We start from the raw sequence: 14,658 nt of genomic DNA, 5'->3' as shown, positions 1-14,658 counted from the left end.
GTTATTTGACCTTTTTCCTTTGCAGCTCTCAATATTCTTTCTTTAATCTGTATGTTTTGTGTTTTGATTATTATATGGCAAGGGGATTTTTTTTTGATCCAGTCTATTCGGTGTTCTGCATGCTTCTTGAACCTTCATAGGAATACCGTTCTTTAGGTTGGGAAAGTTTTCTTCTATAATTTTGTTGAATATATTTTCTGGGCCTTTGATCTGCAATTCTTCTCCTTCTTCAATCCCTATTATTCTTAGATTTGGTTTTTTTAATTGTGTCCCAGATTTCTTGAATGTTTTGTGAAGAGAGTTTGTTGGATTTGCCATTTTCTTTGATCAGAGTGTTTATTTTCTCTATGGTATCTTCAGAATCTGAGATTTGTTCTTCTATCTCTTGTATTCTATTGGTTATGCTTGATTCTGTAGTCTCCGTTCGTTTACCTGGGTTTTCCATATCCAGCCTGTTCTCGGTTTGTGTTTTCTTCATTGCCTCCATTTCAGTTTTCAATTCTTGAAGTGTTTCCTTTACCTGTTTGATTGTTTTTTCTTGGTTTCCCAGGGTATCATTCACGGATTTACTCATTTCTTCAAACTTTTTGTTATACTTCTCATCCATTTCTTTACTCATTTCTTCAAACTTTTTGTTATACGTTTCATCCAATTCTTTAAGGGAGTTATTCATATCCTGTTTAAGGGACTCTATTGCTTTCATAATGTCACTTTTTTCCACTTCTTCTGGATTAAGGTGTTCAAGTCCTTCTATTGTAGGGTCGTTGGGATCTGGTGTTTTCGTATTGTTTTTCAGATTGTTGGAGGAGGTCTTGCCTTGGCATCTGCCCATCTCTTCCTTCAAATGCTCTCCATTGGATCTTCTGGTACCGGGTCAGGTTCCCTTGTTGGGCAGGGACTTCACTGACAGAAGGCCTACCTTTCCTCAGGCAGGCTATTGAAACACAGGCACTCCCTCCTTCCAGGTTGAGCCTATAGCCCAGGCCCAGTGTGCAAGGCAGCTGAGCTGGGGAAATTTTATGGCCCCCCTCCGATGGCTGTCTGCTCGAAGCCAGTGCCCCTTGCTGGTCAGGAATGTCGCTGAGCTGACACAGGGCCCACCTGTCCTTAGGCAGGCTTTTAAAACACAGGAACTGCCTCCTGCTGGGATGCGCCTACAGCCCAGACCCAGCGCGCAAGGCAGCTGAGCTGGGGTAATTTTATGGCCCCAGGGGGAAGGGAGAAATATAGGAAGGTGTACCTGGATGGAAGCTGGGATGGCAGGCCTCTTTTCTGTTCTTTTAATAAATAAGTTTATTATATTATTATTATTATTATTATTATTGTCTCTTTAGTTTCACTGCCAGATGTTAGTTTTAAGATCCCAAATGTAATACTCATTTTCCTGAATTTTCAACACCACTGCTGTTCCCCGGACTGATACCTCTGCTTTTTGACCAATTCGTTTTTCATTAGTCCTGCTAACAGAGGAAATGGAAGGTGATCCATTCAACTTTGTGCAAAACTTGAGCAAAAGATTAGATAGGATAAGACTTTCACATTAATGCCTTTAATAAGATTTAAAATTGGTCTGTATGAGGACAATAATATCCCTCTTCATTAGAGAATAATAGTTGTTGTCAAATGATATATGAGCGGGACATTGTGCCGTCCTTTGCACAGGGAGACATTGCCACTGCCTCCTTAGTGAAAAGGAGCCTGGACTGTTGCTTGGAAAGCCTTAGCCCAAGACTTGTCTCTGCCTTCATTAGCTATGGGAGAAGAAATAATACAATGCCTGCCTTCCTTTTGCAAAATGTAAACAATAATCGACTTTTCCTTAGGTTTCCTTCACTGTAGGAAAGCACTTTAAAAATTATAAGAAATGTTCTTATTATTTTATCGTTTCCTTTACTTATGTGTTTGAACGAGTTACTCTGATCTGCTTATTTTTTATTTTTCTTAGCTCCTCTTAAAAAGCGTTTTGCTTGCTGGGCGGTAATGACGCACACCTTTTATCCCAGCACTCAGGAGGCAGAGGAAAGCAGATCTTTGTGAGTTCCAGGAAGCCAGAGCTACATAGAGAAACCCTGTCTCAAAAAACAACAACTGAATGTGCTTTGTTTAAATGGCAGATATGTATGCAGCCTATGACAATACATAAAGATGTCCCCTTGATAGTTTGGTTTATATGATGTAAAGCAATGACCTTAGTCCAAAGTCTCATTTATAGCTGAAACCCGGGAGACAATGTTGCATCAAGTATTCAATCCATTAGGGCCAGCATCTGAGCCCTTAGCAGTCTGATCTTATTGCACTTGGCTTATTGTATCTGGACTCCATGAATCCAAAATGAACTCTGGTTCATTCTTCTCACTAATTTTCAAGTTATCTGAGGATAGATAAAGCAGGCAATACAAAGGAATGGGGAAAATTGGAGGCGGGAAGTATATCCATTATTTATAAAGCTTAAAATATGATAAAAAGAGATGACTGAGGATTGTCTGGAGAGATTACAGGATTAGAATATACTCAAATAAAACTGAGTTGCTAAATGTTCTCAGTTTTGTATTCATAGCTGAGACCACAAGGGAAAAGGCACATGTCTAGGAAACTATTTGACTTTATGGGTGTGCATGTGATTTGAATGTACATGGTGTGTGCGTGCATGTGTGCATGTGCATCCATACATGTGCTCATGTGTGTAAACATGTATGTGCATTTGTTTGTGTGTGTGCATGCACTTACATGCTTGTGTGTGTGCATATATTTATGTCCACATCTGCCTTCACTCATGGGTAAGTACAGAAGGGAGGCTATGTAAAATCAAGAGAGAAATAAAGTCTGTCTTAGAAACTTTGCGACTGAACAAACACAGAGGAACTCTAGAATAATAAGATATTTAGAAACGACACACAAGTATAAAGCAGACACATCAGGGATTGAGCTAAAGGAAACATGCTGAACCTGAAAGAAAGGGATTATTTCTTTGACAGAATCTGGTGAGTTTCTGAATCTGGAATTATTTATATATTATTTTACTTTACTTGTCTGTGTGAATGCATGCCACAGGAGCGTGTGCCTATGGAGGGATCATAGGCATTTGATGCCCCGGAGCTGGGATTACAGGTGGGAGATGAATTCTAGTCCTCCTGTAGAGAAACATGTGCCCTTAGCTGCTGAGCCATCTCCCCACTCCTGAATTTATAATTTAAAAGCACCAAGGAAAACAGTTTTAACTGGAATTGAAAACTGTGAGCAGAATTTGGAGCCTGCTTGGTTTATAACATCACCCAGACAACTAGACAAACTAGGCATACATTCGAGAGTTTTAAAAAATTATATACATTCAACACAGTAATAATGTTTATGTATAAATGTGAAAGTCATGGATATTCTTTAGTCTTTCTTTTATGCAGCTCTATACCTTCCAAATCCCAAGGGTTGGGCTAACTTTTAATTAGAATAAGTGTAGATATTTATCACTGCGGATTTCTTGTACTGTTTACTCTGGGGGTATGGGAGGTGGGGCATATGACTTCTTCTGCCACCAAAGTTATGTCTGTTTATGTGTGTGTGCCACATTCAGGATCTAAACGACATTGAATTTTTTCTTTTAAGCCATTGACTATAGCTGATCTGACTGATAACCAATCTGATTGATAGCTGATCCAATTGATAGCCTATCTGATTGATAACTGATCTGCTTGATAGTCAATCCGAGATGGAAAGGACACCACAGGAGATTTTCCTTCTGTGCTCTTTTTCCTCCTTCTCTGCATTATTATTTTCTACCAGAGATGTAGCTGGATTTACTCTGCCCAATGAGGCACTAGTACCCCCTCTCCTGAATCATGTGACCCAATATCTTCTGATACAGAGTGTGGTCCCACAATGTCTTTCTATTGTTAGGTCTAAAGGAAACTCCAATTCTCCAAACTCCAAAAGGCAGTTCATATATCCAGAAATGTGCTCAACCTGGACTGTAGGCTGATTTCAGGCCGTTGGATAAAAGCCAGCAGTCCTCAGGAACTTGTGAAGCTGGTTCTCCTCTATCAAAAGAAGTCATTTCCCTTATCTCAGGCAGAAGGAGGAACATATGGCTACCTGTTCTGACTATTACCATATCAAAGCTCATGCTGGCCTTCCAGGTTCTCTCAGTACCACAAGTACCTGTTACTCATTTCAAAGTCTTTGCTAGTGTCCTATACCTTCTTACCTGCAGTACCCTAAACTGCTTCTAGTTCCCAGGGCTTTCCTCCCCCAGCTACTCATTCTCCTTATAATCCTGCTGTTCTCTCTCTCTCTCTCTCTCTCTCTCTCTCTCTCTCTCTGTCTCTCTCTCTCTTTCTCTCCATCCCTTGCTCTCCTCTTCTGTTTCTCTCACTGTTTTCTCTGTTCCCTGTCCCCTGCTATTCTCCCTTCTCTCGCAGACAGTCTTGGCCATGTCCCGTCCTGCTGACCATGTTCAGTTCACTGCTTTCTCTCCCTGCTCTGGACTATTGCAGATGCCTCTGGTTTTTCTCGGTCTCAGGTCTCATCATCTACAGTAAAGACAAAATGTTTTGAGTTTATAGTTTATACACGTTTCACTTAACTAAGACAAAGCTGTACTTTGAATGAAATTTCCAATGGGAAACAAAAAGAAAAAACAAAACCAGGCGTTCAGAAATGGCCATGCTCTAAAGTTCAGCTGCCTAGCTCTATCCCAACACTCGATCTTGATGCACACAGCACCCACACAAGTTCTGCGCTGTTGGTGGGAGCCCATAGGAAATGCAAGGAGCTTGGCAACTCTTGACTGTTCTGTTTTGTTACTGTGTGTTTTGCCCTCTTAGGAATTTGTGTTTCCCTAAAAGAAAATATAATTAAAGAACCCAGTCACTGACATTAATGGACAACTGGGTGGCCTGACAATGGCGGACTCTATGCTCGGGGCTCCAAGGAATCTGGCAGGGAAAGAACAATCTTTAAATGAGTAAAAATACATTTTATTCCACACTTGTTCAATAGTAACATTTGACTCATATTGAAACATCAGACCAATTGATTTTACAAATGGTTTTCAGTTTCTCTTAAGTAAATTCCCAAAGCATGACCCAGCAGGAGTAGTGTCCAGGGGGCTTAGTGTTCCTGACCTTGACTGACACCTGGGCAAGCTGCTCAAATGTGAGGCCATTGTCTTCTCTCTTTTGCCCTCTTTCTATTTGATTTCTAGTCTCTGGAGAACCTCTCTGGTAGTGAAGGCATTCTATACCCTTCATAAATACAGTGTATTCATCCCTTCAAGTCTTTCTTGAGAGCTTGTGTTCTTTTCCTAGCTGTTCTTCAGAAGATGTTTGGGCCCAGGATTCTTAGAAAGTCAGTTTGTTCCTCTGAATCAATTCTGGCCTTTGTAGAGTTTGTTGAAAATATGCTTCCCACCTGGAATTCAAGTTGATTTGACACATTTACTTCAAATGACCCTTTGGGCAAAGTCTCAGCAGATACCCTGGAGATGAAGGAGAGACATCACTTCCCAGAGGTCTGTGGGAGCTGTGTTAACCTCCTGTTCTGGTGAGAATAAGGTGTCTCCCCAATGGCTTCAGAATTTATCACTTTCTTAAAGTTTTTATAGGGTATAGGAGAGTTGTGTCCCAACTCAACTGACCCTCAGGGGGAGAATAACCCAACCAGAATCCAATGAGCAACTCTTGTTTTCTAGTTCAACCTTTATTCCCTTGTCACAGACTTCTAAATTCCAAGAAGCTTCAGCAAGGCCGTTCTCTTTCTGCAGGAAAGCCTGTGGTCTGTGTTAGTGGATGCAAATCTTCCTTCATCCTAACTACCATTTCCATGACAACCTTCCCCTTTCTGTGTCTTCTCTAGCCTAAGGTCCCCATACATCACACTCGCTGGTGAGGTGGTGTCAAACGGAGAAGGTGGAGACAGGTGTGAAGGTAAAAGGCGGCCACAAGGATGGGATGTATCTTAATCTTTCAGGCTGGGGACTGCCCAACAACCGCCCCAGGTTCAATTTTGTATCACCTTGGGTCTAAATTGTTGTGGTAACATTTGTTATATCCGGAGGTAGTCGCCCAACATAATAGCCTTCTTGCCTTTTTGAAATGTCACAGTCTTGAATCATACCGGCTGACGCTTCCGGAGGCTTTCAGGCCATGAAATGTGCACAGACTTCATTTTGGTTAATTTCATTGTTTTGCCACTCTCATCTAAAACTGCCCATGGGCTGTCACTTGCCAGGGTGACAGTGTGGCATTGCAACACGTGAGGCCTTGTGAGTTGATGAAGGTCGTTTGTCCCCACCAATTAGAAAACAGGCCCCACGAGTTCTACACACATTTTAAAGAAAATGGCAAAAAGAGGTTGTCCCCCCAACCCCCAGAACTTAATTTGATTCATCAAAGGGCTGAGGCTTCTCTGGCCAGAAAAATCAATTTTCTAGTGGGACTTCAGCCTGGGATGGAGCAGATTCATTATTTCCCATGGAAACCTGAGGGCAACAAAGAGGAAACACCTATTAGTGTCCATCCGTGCTTTCCTCTGAAGTGTTTGTCAACCTGAGAACGTACCTGGACACCCCTAATGACAAAAACCTGATGAGCGTTTCTAAACATTCGAAAACACAAGACTTTAATAAAGGGGAGAGTGAGCTCCCAACTCCCAATCTGAATCGGCTTTGTGTGTGTGTGACAGTGGGTCAGGGGTGGGAAGGATTTTGGGGGTGGGGGACACAACATCAGGAACCTATTTGCTGCTGTGTTCTCTTTCTCGGGGCATGATTCTGAGACCTCTAAAAGCTGGCAAGACCTTTCATTATACTTAGCATTTCTCTGAACGCCTGGCTAGAGGACACTCATGTAAATATGCATATCTTTGCATATCTAGGAATAAAGACTTCGGCTAAAGAAAGAAGACTTCGCAGAGGCCTAGGCAGTGGCAGTGCATGTAAGCAGTATGCGGGTCTTGGTGAGGAAACCCGAGAGTGAGAGCCTTGTGTTGCTGATCCCCTCACTCACAACCATCACCCACAGGATCTGTGAGCAACACTCCTGTTGCTCTTGGCTTGGAAGGAACGCTGCCAACTGCAGAGGGCCAGGGCAGGCGGGTGGTGGCTGCTGGGGCTCCCAGCAGGGCTCCGGAGGGGAGGTGAAGCTGGCTTGCAGGGCGGGGCTCCCGCCACCCCACCAGTGCCGCTCTGGTCCTCTGAAGCCGCCAGCTGCCAACTGAAACCCGAAACCCGCTGCGTCTGCGGGCTGGCCCCACTCAGTTGTTCCAGCCTCTTGTACTGTATATTTACACATTCACACACAATCACTCTTTCTAACTTCTGGACTATTTGCGCAACTGCTAGGATTTCTCAAGTGCATGTGGCAACTCAGCCCGGGTGAAAGAAAGCCAGTGGGACTCACGAGGAGATCGCAGGCCCGCGGGGCCGCGAGGCTACGGAGGGGACAGGACTAGAGCGAGAGAGCGACGGCTGGGGGTTTCCCCCCAACTTTCCGCGCAGCTGCGGCTGGCACTGCGGCCACCCGGGGCTTCTTCCTGCGAGAGCAGCGGCGCGCAGACCGAGCGAATGGGGCTCTGCGCTTGCCCTGGCTGTGGGAAGTGAAGGGCACCCCGCTGGCCTGAACTCATCTTTTGGTTAGTCCTAGAAGCCTGGGACATCGAAGCTGTCGCCATCCCGCATAGGCCCCTCGTCCCCAGCAGGGTAGGTGATGTGATTGCTAATGGGAGGTGGAGGAACCACCCGGAGGGTGGGTCGCAGCTTCAGTCTATGGTGACAAGGAGGGGGCTGCTGCGACCCAAGCTGGTTCAATGATTGTGCCTGTGTGTATGAGCCTGTGTACATGAGTGTGTGCGTGAGCGTGTGTGTGCGCGTTGGCGCGCGGGCGCTCGTGTGTGTTTGTGTGTGTGTGTGTGTGTGTGTGTGTGTGTGTGTGTGTGAGAGAGAGAGAGAGAGAGAGAGAGACAGACAGACAGAGAGAGAGAGAGACAGACAGAGAGAGAGAGAACAAGCAGGCATCCTGTGTTTCTGACTTACAAATCAGATGCAATAAGTACAGCTCTGGCGATCCACCTTCGCCTTTCCTAGGGTGGTGTTTTAGCCAGTGGCCGAGTTGCCTAGACAACTGGAATGTGGAAGTAGATTTCAATAAATATTGTGTTACCAGAAAGCGATAGAGAATCTTCGGTGACACACAGACGGGTTTAGACTTTTTGAACGAGACTTTCTTTCTTTCCTTTCTTTCTTTCTTTCTTTCTTTCTTTCTTTCTTTCTTTCTTTCTTTCTTTCTTCCTTCCTTCCTTTCTTTTTTAGAGGAAGCATCCTTCTACTTTTAGGCAGAAGCACACAGCATGTTCTCATTTAAAAAACTAAGTTCAGTAGCATTTCTTGTGTAAGCCCTCAAATAGAGATTGTTACTCCGGATTCCTTAGAGGCACTCTGTTTTCCAGTATTATTTAGTAACAGAGACCCTAGCTTCATTGTAATCTGTCCCAACTCATTCTAGCAAACCTCTCAATCTGTGCTGTTTTCATCCTATCACTCTTCATATTTTATATTATTTCTTCATATTTTATATTATTATATTAACCTTTCAAGACATCATTATTTCATCCCGTTCTTTAAAAAGAAGATGAATAAATCAGGCCAGGTACTTGAAATATTAGCGATGTAAAAGATTTGTTTATCTGTAAGTAAAAAGTTTTATGTTGTTGACTCTACTAAAGAAGACAAATTAGTAAAATTCTGGGGATATTTTCAGTGACATTTAAAAGCTTTACTCGGTTTCTGGGAAGATGCACAGGCAGATTCAATATAACCTCTTTTCCAATTCTAATTAGACCTCAAAATTAACCCTTGAAGGCAAGACGTGATACTGGTATTGAACTGGGCATCTTACAGTGCACAGAATTGCTCACATTAGGAAAAAAAAACTAGAAAACAAGTGTAAAGCTATCTGAGGCTTGTGGGGTTCTCAATCGCCTTTTAAATTCCTGGGTTCTTAATTCATCCTCTCTGGGGATATGTCTTAACTTCCAAGAGAACTTAGTAGTAAAACTCCCCTTTCCATCTCTCCTGAGTGCCCACCCTCCAGAAAACGTCAGAATTCTCTTCTGTCTTGGAGCCACTGTAGGGTTGTTGGAGACTCTGCCTTAGACAACGTGGAAGGTGGAGCCACTGAAACATATCATCCTATCACAGAGGAGAAGGTGTGTTCTTGGTGGGAGATCTTTCTCAGGGAACAAATACAGACTGAAGTTTTGAGGTCTGGAATACTGTTTGAGGTACATGGATAGTGTGTGTGTGTGTGTGTGTGTGTGTGTGTGTGTGTAATTCTCTCTGCATGAGAAACTCAGGTTCCTTGACTTTTAGCCACACTGCTATTGTTACTTTTATTTCAGCATCTGAGGGCCCTGAATTTAAAACATGGTGGTTTCTCTCTAATACCTTTGGGCTTTATGTAAAGTGAGTACAAAGTATTTTTAAAACACCATCTTAATTGTAAGTGGGAGAAAATTCAGTTCTTGAGAACAAACCCCAAATCCACTGTAGAAACAAATAGTGATGTATCTTTCCAGTCAAAAGTATAGTAAAAAGGACTTTGACTGAAATCTCCTGTGAGCTTTGCCCCGTTTGTGCTCCAGATAGTAATCTCCAAAGTTCTGATTGCTTCCTGGATGGTAGATTCATTTCCCGTGTAACCCTGGACTCCCCTGGGTGGAGGATGAGGATGGGTCAGGCAGGGCGAGAACTGTACAGAGGATGGGGTGAGCAGCCTGGAACTGTGAGAGTCTAGTGGTGTTTACTAACAGTGCCGGTAAGAGCTGCATTGTGACCTACTGACCCACTGAGGAGGATTTCTTTCTGGCTTCTAGCATCCTGGTTGGCTTCTCTGGCGGCAAGAGAAGTGCTGCTGTGAAATCTTGGCTATGCACTCTTGTTTCCTGTTCTGAGTATGCACAGGGCTTAGATACTCAGTCTTACCTGGAATCAGTTTCCGCTGGTATTTTCTGGTCAAAGGTGAAAAAATGAATTTTCCTTGAATTCAACACGTGTTTGGCTGATTGCTTCTTTCTGCCCCCCCCTTTTTTATTATGTTTTGTTAAAGGTAAATGTTTATAAAACTGAGCTGGGCAGCGTGTGTACTCTCAACCTGGATGGCGGGGGAGGGGGAGATTTTGCCACAAGATTTGTCACATATGAATGAAGAACAGAAGGCTCTCAAGCCTCTCTTCTGCCCAATCAGATTACACTGAGAAGAAGGAGAAGGCAGGGAGAAGGGGGCAGAGGGAGAAGGCAGGAGAGAGGGGTTGAGGAAGAAGAGGAGGGAGACAGAGAGAGGAAAGGATTCAGAGAGAGAGAGAGAGAGAGAGAGAGGCAAGATGGAGAGGGAGGGAAAGAAAGAGAACTTTTTCTTTTGAATAAAATAATATATGTTTGCTCTTAAAGTCATGGCAAAAGGACTGAGATTTCTCCCAGATGGAGAAAGGTATTTTAGGAAACCATTGTAAATGGACAGCAAAGTCATGAAGTCAGTGCTGAGCTTCATGTCAAATCTGACAAGGGGAGCTAGCTCATCTACGCACTGGGACTAAAACTGCGTGATTGGGATAAACAGTCAAGTAAAAACATATTTGGAAGGAAAAGGATTGTGGTATTGAAGACTCAAAGAATATTCATTGTTTAGAGACTTGGGGCTCATGTGTCCTTGAAATAGAATCTGTCTTCTACTAGAGTAACATTACAATGAACATTTTTTTTTTGGAGGGGAGGAGTTTTAAGACAGGGTTTCCCTGTGCAGCCCTGGATGTCATGGAACTCAACTCTGTAGACCAGGCTGGCCTTGGAACTCACAGAGATCCACCTGCCTCTGCCTCCCCAGTGCTGGGTATTAAAAGGTATGTCTCACCACTATCCACAATGAATCTTTTTACAAAACACAAAATTGATGTGCAAATCCCTTGTCCTACAGTCTTGGTTGGAGCCCAGTGAAATATAGTAGTAACTTTCAGTTTTTTTGTCTCCTTGTGTGAGGTACTGGACCTAAGCATTTTAACATATGCTAAGCAAGTGCTCTATCAGTGAGCCATATAGATGCATATATGTAGTTGGATTTTTCTTTAGGTCAACAGCTCATAAATAACTACACAGAGTCTTCCTATTCATTATAAAGCTGGGCCAATAGCTTAGGCTGGTTCCATAACCTCTTACAACTTAAATTAACCCATATCCTTTAATCTCTGTTCTTTTACATGACTCAGTTAAGTTTATTTTGTAATGCCCATGCTGCTTGCTCTGTGTCTCCTGTCTGACGTCTTTGCCTGTCTTCTCAGCATCCTTTGTGCCTGAAAATCCTGCTTAGCTATTGGCCTTTCAGGTTTTTACTAAACCAATCAGAGTAACACATCTTCCCAGTGTATAAAGGATTATTTCACAAAGTATATGTGAATATATAATGTTTTCTCAGTTGAGTATTTCATACAATGTAGTTTGATTATATTTACCCCTATTATTCTCCCTGACTTGTCCCAGGCATACTTTCTTCTCTTTGCCTATCCCTAACTTCCTGTCACTTAAAAAAAAATAATAATCCGCTGGTTCCAATTTCTGCTGCCCTTAAATTCATGAGTGTGGGGCCATCCATTGGACCTCATGAATCACTGACTTACTAGGGATCACACTCTTAAAGAAAATGTCTTCCCTTCACCCCAGAAGCCATAAATTGTCCATAGCAGCTTCTCAGTAAAGTGTGGAGCTTGTGAGACCCTGTCACCTCCATGTTCTAACCTTGGCTGGTGGGATCTTGTGTAGAGAAGCCACATCTATGGTGAGTTCATGAGTGTGGCAGTTCTGTGGTGCCCAGAAAACACTGGCTTGTTCCCGACCCGACTTCTGCTTCTTGCACTCTTCCCAGCCCTTCTGTCACTACGGTTCCTAAGCCTTGAGGTAGAGATTCTCCCTTTGTGACTGAACACTCCACTGACATTTATCTTCTGAACTTTGACCTGTTGTTAGTTTATGCTTTAACCACTACCCACTACACAAAGATACTGCTCTGATAAGTGGAAATGGATGCATTCATCTTTGGGGCAAAAATAACAAATATGAACTCACAGACTGTGAATTCTTGGCCACATTTAGAAAGTGATTGCTTATTCCCATAACATTTGTGCAGTGATTGCACCGATGACTTACCATTCTGGTCATTATTGTAGATCACAGGGTATATGACTAGTTAAGACTCTTGATTGCTTTTTTTTGTTCCAGCAGCCCACACAGCACCTTCTCGTTCTATGAGAGTTAACCATCAGGGAGGAAGAGTCTTGGTTAATACTTGTTTAGTATTGGTATTCATTTTGATTTCCCTATGTCTTTGTCCAAAGTATATAGTGTCTTCAGCCATAGGGTCTCATCTTCAAGTTCCTGAAGGTCCCAAATCTTTTAAAATTGTTCATATGATTGGCATTTATTTTCTTTCTTCCTTTTGTTTCGTTTGGTGGGGATCTTGCTAACTTGCCCAGGCTGGTCTTGAACTTGGGATCTTCCTGCATCTGACTCTGAAATAGCCAGATTTTAGGCCTGTGCTTTCAGGTTGACTAACTTCTTAGCATATTGTCTAAAAGCTCTTCCCATGTAACTTCCTTTTTCATGGTCATAGATCCTCCCTGTTCATATTTATGATGTCTTGTTCATGTATTTTTCTGGAATTCTCCTGTTGCCTAGGAATTTCCTCTTGATTCTTGGCAGCCAATGTAAAAGGAAATGTCCTTTGGAAAAATCAGTTCTGTGCAGGAAGAATCAACAGCTCCATCTTGTCTGCCTCAATATAATTTGATCATACTTTAAATAGTTACAGTCATGTGTCAGCATATGATGGAGACTCTTCTGAGCCATTCATTATATAGTTTCATCCTTATGGGACTCTTGCAGTGTACTTAGCAAACCCGGAGGCTACAGCCAAGGCTATAGAATCCTACTGTATGGCCACTTTTACACTTGTTGCTTACCATGGAATGGCATACTGCATGTTGTATGGATTTCTTCATTCTAAGTCTCCCCTATTCCTAGCTACTATGAGTTTCTCGCTGGGTGAGTGGTAGGAAGAAGCCACTTAGATCCAAATGGCTAATCCAGTGTCTCAAATGTGGTAGATGATGCTTTCTTAGTCAGCGAGCAAGCAAAGCTGTAAGGAAATGATATATTGATGGGCTCGGGTTCATGCAGATGGTTGTATCTAGATAGTCAATGGAAGAATACGTATTTGAACTTGGCACCTATTTTCCCCATGCAACAGAACTACAAAACACAACTCACACTCTAGATCAGCCCACACAGGGCTATTTAATCCCTGTCATGTATATGTCCTTTTGCAATTCTAAAGCAAAAATCAATCAAAAGCTACAGTAACATCAACTTTTAAAAGAAATCATAAATGCTTGTGCATTAAAAGGTAATACAAAGAGTTTTAATGGATATATATTTGCACAATTATTTTTGTTCCATACTATAAAATCTGTGTTCTATCAAATCCCCATGGGAGGTCTGGGTTTTAGTTGTGAAGAGTAATAATAAAGTTAAATTTGGATCTGCTACCCGCGGGATGGGCAGTAGTCTTAATTAATCAAACAAAATTAAAATGCCAATTTTGGCTATTTAATAATTATTTTGAGTGCTAATGCTAGAGGGAAGTCAGAGCTAATTAAAGGGGAAAGCAGAAGTGGGTAGAGAAGAGGGAATGTGGAAGGGCGCTTCCTTTCATGTCACCAATTCCTCATTATCTTGGCTTTCTTTTCATCTCATTTGAGCACTAAAGCAAATCCAAAGTTTCTTCCTGGAAACCTCTACCTTTGTCTACCGTTATTACCGCTGCCTAGTGTACTCCATTTGATCTGAAATACAAATGGGCTCCTTCTATTTTCAAAGCAATGTTACCTTTGTCTCTTGCCTCCCTGCCAGTTAGTATGTAGGCAACATTTCAATCAACTGGGCAAAATACTAATCAGGGACCGTGAACACATCCCTTCTCCAGCCTTTCTGGGTGCATTGGAAGAATGCTCACCACTGTTTAAGGGTTCCTAGTCCCACTGTTTATTGTCTACCTATGTGAAAGGTAACTAGGAATTTGCCTACTCTATTCACACAGACACGTGACAGATAATAAGCCTTCACTAAACAATTCTTTAATAAGCTATTGTCTCTTTTTCAATTGAGAGTCAGGATAAAGCCACGGGTTGAATGGGTGACATTTTTGCTCTTCACATTACATAGTTTAGTATTTTTGTGCAAGAATTTTTATGGCAAATTCACCCTGGTCTTTATCCCTGGGAATTTAAAGAAGTGTGCTTCTCCCAGATAGCCTGTTGTGTTTGCTTAAAGGAAGAATTGACAAAGGAGCCACAAGGAACCTTTGAGCTTGTAATTCTGAAAGATGAGAACTAACTCTGGTGCTGACTACACCCCAGTGAAGGCTTCTGAGACACACTTGGTCTGCATGATTTTATGATCCATTTCACCCACCTGTAACTAAGACACCTTTAACACCTTGGCTTTCCACCGTGGAAGCACTTGAATTTATTTTGTACTGTTTAACTCTTTTGACATTATAGTTAAATATTTATAAAATTCTATTGTGTAACTTTCATATTTTACAGCCAGTATTTTCAAGTCACTAA

At 42.3% G+C, this 14,658-nt stretch overlaps 1 protein-coding gene across 1 annotated transcript in view; it reads left to right on the top strand.

Annotated features, from left to right (window-relative positions):
- The first annotated feature begins 7,258 nt into the window (after window positions 1-7,258).
- The window catches only part of Arhgap24 (Rho GTPase activating protein 24), a 416,575-nt gene continuing 409,175 nt past the window's right edge, over window positions 7,259-14,658 (top strand). The window contains exon 1 of the mRNA XM_048427100.3: window positions 7,259-7,690. The gene's annotated coding sequence lies outside the window, so the exon portion shown is untranslated. The remainder of the gene's footprint in view (window positions 7,691-14,658) is intronic.

This window comes from Myodes glareolus, chromosome 8 (genome assembly GCF_982192425.1).
Source record: "Myodes glareolus chromosome 8, mMyoGla1.1, whole genome shotgun sequence".
NCBI lineage: Eukaryota > Metazoa > Chordata > Mammalia > Rodentia > Cricetidae > Myodes > Myodes glareolus.
This window is presented reverse-complemented; position numbering and strand designations above follow the sequence as displayed.